The sequence below is a fragment of the Austrofundulus limnaeus genome, unplaced genomic scaffold (genome assembly GCF_001266775.1).
Source record: "Austrofundulus limnaeus strain Quisiro unplaced genomic scaffold, Austrofundulus_limnaeus-1.0 Scaffold1764, whole genome shotgun sequence".
In the NCBI taxonomy this organism is placed as follows: domain Eukaryota; kingdom Metazoa; phylum Chordata; class Actinopteri; order Cyprinodontiformes; family Rivulidae; genus Austrofundulus; species Austrofundulus limnaeus.
In genome coordinates this window covers 27128-32739 of record NW_013954166.1, presented here as the reverse complement: position 1 = coordinate 32739, position 5612 = coordinate 27128, and the positions used below count along the sequence as shown (strand labels likewise).

The 5612-nt window shown below is 46.1% G+C and overlaps 1 protein-coding gene across 1 annotated transcript in view; it reads left to right on the top strand.

Moving 5' to 3' along the window:
* Positions 1-5612, top strand: part of LOC106536310 (seizure protein 6) — a gene marked incomplete at both ends in the record, with an annotated part of 50140 nt that overhangs the window by 28063 nt on the left and 16465 nt on the right.

Below are 5612 nucleotides of genomic sequence, written 5' to 3'. Positions count from 1 at the left end.
GGATAGAGCTTCATCAGAGCTAAACAACAAAATAAATCTGAAGCTTCTATGTTGAACAATTTCTGAGTTTTAAACATTTTTGCATGTCCAGACACCCCCTCTTTGGATGGAGCCCCCTCCTCAAATATGGGGTCTGTCGTAAAACCGTTGGCTGGCGCAGTGTAGGTCGGACACACCTACAGTCCTGCCAAATTTCATGTTGATCAGTGCAGCCGTTTTTGTGCTACGGTTGACCGAAAATCACTGAAAAAAAGGACGAATTAAGGTAACAAAACAGCAAAAGCATACATATACTGTATACATTTAGACAAATAAACACCCACCTATATATACCTGGTGATCATTCAGAACCCCTCGGATCTGAACACCTGTCTGCGTGTGGTTGTGAACAAGCATAAATATACAGGATTTCTCCAATGGAATGTACTGTATAATAGAGACTGTGGGGGAGTCCCAGAGCCGACTCCCAAGGCACGAGGCAGACATATGGGGAGGCCAAACCCAAAGACCGCAGGAGGAACCCCAAGCACCGGGCCCCCTGGTACACCTATGTGAGGAGAGCCACACACCCACCCCAGGTCAAACCATAGGGGAGACCTGGGAGAACCTCACCAGCGACCACACGCAGCAGCCCCACAATGGCCCGAAGCGATGAGCACGCAGGCCCCCGCCGGCACCCGCTGCGCCAGGGCAAGCATGGGCATGGGCACCCCCAGGGCGCACCCATGCCCGGGGGTGCGCGCCCGGTGCCTTGGGGGGCGCGCCCGGCCCCCAGGGCGCCCCCCCCCCAGCTGAGACCCGACAGGGCCAGAGGACCCAAGCCCCAACAGGCAGCCACCAGGCCGAGCCATCACTCACCAGAGCATCCAGCCCTAGACCCCAAGAGCCATCCGCGTGCCGGCGGGCAAGACACCCCCACCAGAGGGTGGTATGGGATGGGGGCGACAAACAAACCAGGGGAGGAGGAAGTCCATGTCCCAGCCTGACACATACCCACGCATACACAAACACAATCATACAATCCCACCCTCATCCTCGCACCCACTCATTCAAAGACATACAATATAGACGCCACACTCCATTCACACTCCCGATACACACTGTATACCCCCCAGGTCCAGGGTATGTCCCTGTCCCCCGCAGAGGGCGGCCCCACACCCGAACCCAGGAGGGAAACCCATTTGTTCKGGGGTGGAGAGGAGCAGACGGCCAAGTCCCGGCCTGGACCGCGCCGACCCGACCGGCCACCCCCGCCCCAGCAAGGCTACGCCCCGACTATCCCCAGCCACAGCCAACGGCCAGTGGTACACCCCTAGCCGACCACCCGCCAGAGCCCGGCGACCACCACGGCCAGTGTACCGACCATACCAACCAGGAGCCACATCCCTGGAGTCCAAGCAGCTCCAGGGAAGCCAGAGTGCAAGCCCGGCACCCCCCCCAAGCTCCCAGTCCACCATCAGTCCAGGCCCCCACCCGGCGGCGTGCCCCAACCAGGGCCCCACCCCCAGACATCAAACGGGAAATGGGGGAGTGAGACATAAGTAAATAAATAAAAGTAGACCCCGACACACACACCCCCACCCTCAAATGTGCTATTGATGCGTGTTGTTCTATATTGTAGTTAAAAGTCTGATTTGTTGAAGACAGTGTCCATTTAATCCTTATGTCAGGGTCCCGTTGTCGACTTGGTGAGCACCGAACAACAATCTATTCACACCAGTGTGGCTGGATTTTTTAATTTTTTTTAATCAAGTTGCATTTGCCACCAAATTGGTTGCATTCTAGAGCCCTGCTAGCTGTTGTTTTGACAGACAATCAGGTACAATCTTAGGTACGCAAGTGCGCTTTATGACATTACATCAGGTGCGCTTTTCCTTTTTTTGATCGCGCATGCGTACCTGCGCACCACTTATGGGCAACTCTGGTTATAAGCATTTTTGCATGTCCAGACATCCCCTCTTTGAAAGGAGCCCCCTCCTCAAATATGGGATTTATCGTCAAACCATTGGCTGGTGCAGTGTAGGTCAGACTCATCTACAGTCCTGCCAAATTTAATTTTGATTGGTGCAGCCGTTTTTGTGCTACGGTTGACCAAAAATCACTGAAAAATAAAAATAAACAGTACAAAAACAATATGACTCCCACTTAAGCTTCGCGTGCGGGGATCATAATAAAAAGGTCATTCCAAAGTGCAACTTGTTGGCTTTCAGGAACACTCAAAGAAATGAAGAGAAAACATTGTGGAAGTCAGTGAATGTTACTTTTATTGACCAAGCACAGGGAAAAAAATTTGGAATCACTCAATTCTGAGGAAAAAAGTGTGGAATCATGAAAAACAGATAAACAAAAGACCATTCAAAATACATCACTAGTATTTAGTTGAACCACCTTTAGGTTGAGATCTGGACTATTTGCAGGCCATGACATCGACTGAATGTGTCTTTCTCCAAGGAATGTCTTCACTGTTTTTGCCCTATGGCACGATGCATTGTCATCTTGGAAAATGATTTTATCACCTCCAAACATCTGTTCAATTGAAGGGATGAGAAAACTGTCCAAAATGTCAATGTAAACCTGTGCATTGATAGAAGAATGATCCACAGTCATCTCCCCAGTGCCTTTGCCTGACATGCAGCCCCATATCATCAAGGACTGTGGAAGCTTGGTTGTTTTCTTCAGGCAGTCCTCTTCATAAATCTCACTGGAACGGCACCAAACAACCAGGTTTAGGTGTCAATGATGGTTTTCTTTTAGCTTTCCTGTATTGAAATCCCATTTCTTTTAGGTCATTTCTTACGGTTCGGTCACATACATTGGCTCCAGCTTCCTCCCATTTATGCTTTATCTGTTTAGTTGTACTTTTTCAGTTTTAAAGACAAATGGCCTTAAGTTATTTGTCTTGATGCTTTGATGTCTTTCTTGGTCTACCAGTATGCTTGGCTTCAACAACCATTCCATGCTGTTTGTATTTGGTCYATATCTTGGATACAGCTGACTGTGAACAGGCCACATCTTTAGCAACCATGCGTGAAGAGTTACCTTCTTCAAGAAGTTTCACAATCCTCTCTTTTGTTTCAAGAGACATTTCTCTTGTTGGAGCCATGGTTCTTGCCACTCTACTTCATCCAAAAGCCCTCCAAGGTGTTGTGATGGAATAATTATATAACTCTCTGCTGTACCTTGACATTGTCATTACTGTAGCCCATTTGATAACTGGTTCGGCTGTGTTAATGTATTGCCCTAGACGTCAAGACTCAGCAATGTGTGACCTTCCTATTTTGATAATGTACTTCCTGAGCTGGAGCCCTGTCATTGGTTTAGATGTTTACAGTTGTCGGACTGTGATTGGTTTCAAGCATGTCACCGGATGTTATATCAGTGGCTTCTGCTCACTGACRAGCGAGCCACAGCTTGACAGATTTCCTTGATTGAGGCTGTTTGTTGTTGCTCCATTAAAATCATTGTGATGGCCATACACGCAGACTTTTGCTGTATTCTACGTGTTTCTGCATTTTTAATAAACGCTGCCACGACAGAATTGGCATCACGATAATTGGAGCTCCAAGAACCGGGTTTTTGCCCATTCGGGCCGACGTAGGACTTCATCCAAGAGGAGGAAGATTTTCCTTTTTTTTTGTGTCAAATCTGAGAAACTACTCATTTTAAGGAAAGTTTGTCCTCCGCCGATCGTATCTGAGCTGGATTGTCCTAGCTTCAGCCGCTGTGGGTGACCCTGGGACTGGGGCAGAAAGAATCTCTCTCTTGAAAAGAAACACGGTGAGATAAACATTTTTCATTAGCCTTTCTGATTGGCTTTCATAGTGAAATGCTAACGCTACTGCTAATTCGGCCTAACACACTAAAATTCTAATTGTTAGACGCACGTCTGTTTGCTTTTCTGCGGCTGGTGGTGGCTTTTRTCAAGTGTAGATCAGGGTTTTATTTCCTGATTGAGTGTAGAACAGAAAAATTAGTTTTCTGATCGAGGTAGACAGGATTTATAATCTCTTGTCGAGGTAGTCAGTGAGACAAGCGACTGCTGATGGGTAGATAGAATTCTGTGTTCTGTCGAGGGAATAAAGTAGACAAAAGTCAGTCAAAGGTGGCCGCCCGATTTTCTATTAAGGAAGTGATCAAAAGTTGCATTGTAGTGCGTAAGTACGAGTTGATAAGTGACTGTGGGTCAGACTGAATCTGTTGTTCAGCCAAAGAATGCAAACGAAGCACCTTGCGTCCAGACCATGGTTAATAAATACGGCGAAGAGGCCTTCTCATGTCGGCATGTATGGTGTGATAAATTCGGTTTCCGGGACGGTGGCAGTTTCAGTCCGAGGTAGCTCAGTCACCTGCGTGATCGTTTATTAGAGCATGAATCAAAACTTAAATCTAAGAAAATGATTAAGGTTTCTGATTTAAATGAAATAGAATGTCAGTGTCAATAAAAGTAACATTCACTGACTTCCACAATGTTTTCTCTTCATCTCTTTGAGTGTTCCTGAAAGCCAACAAGTTGCACTTTGGAATGACCTCATTATTGTATCATGTTTTTGATCTGAGTTTGTTTTACAGAATGAAATGTCTGAATGAGTGCTCATCCAAGACTGGYGATTCCAGACTTTTGCCAGGGGTTGTATGAAACTGCAGTCAGCAAACCCCGGCTTCAGAGCCGCATGAGTAGCTCCTTCAGTCCTCGACCAAAAGCGGTTAGTTATGTAATCATCATATATTCTGGATATTCATGAAAGCAAACAGGCTGAATGGACTGGACCTGCTATTTTGCTCGATGCGTACCATTAATAAATCAGCTTTGCACATGCTATCAAGTTCTCTCTCTCTTTACACATCTTATTCATATTTATATGAATTAACATGTAAAGCTGTTCTATTGCWTTTTACTGTCTGACACATGGTTGGTAGTTGGAGATCTGAACATTTGGCTGTTTTTGGTGGTACTTTATTTAGTAAAATAAAATACATAAACAGTAGTTCTCTTGTTCTAACTGTCATTTGACCCAMAGCCTGATGAATAATCATAGGTTCTGCAGGAAAAGAAAAGAAGGATGTCACACAGAGCTGCCTGTTTGATGGTCAGAAACAGTCTGTCACACTGAGAGAACCCCATCAGCATCAGTGCTGTCTCCCTCCATTCAACTACAACAGCTCTTTTATCTGTTTCCATCTGCGGTGAAGGKGTGAGTTTCATAGTTTTAGGTTTGTCTTGTTTTTAATGGCTGCAGCTGACGATGATAACGACTCTGAATCAGAGAACGAAGCTCCAGCTGCTGCTGCCACACCTCAGGTCTGAGATGCAGTTCTAATGTGAAATATGATGCAGACCCACGCTGCACCTCTAATCTTTATTTCAGAGAGACACTATCGAGGTAGTAAACACCCTCAGCAGTACCAGAGGACAGGAAAAGCTGAGGTCTGAGGTCATCATTTAATGACCTGTTTATTCTCCCTACATATATCCTTGTCTTGAGTTCTACACTGTCCCCACAGACAGAATCAATAAAACCCCTGCTAATTCATCCCATTCCAACAATAAAACTRCATTTACACTGAGACGGGCTGAAGTATTCACCCATTCAACAGTGGTTTAAAGCTTAGAT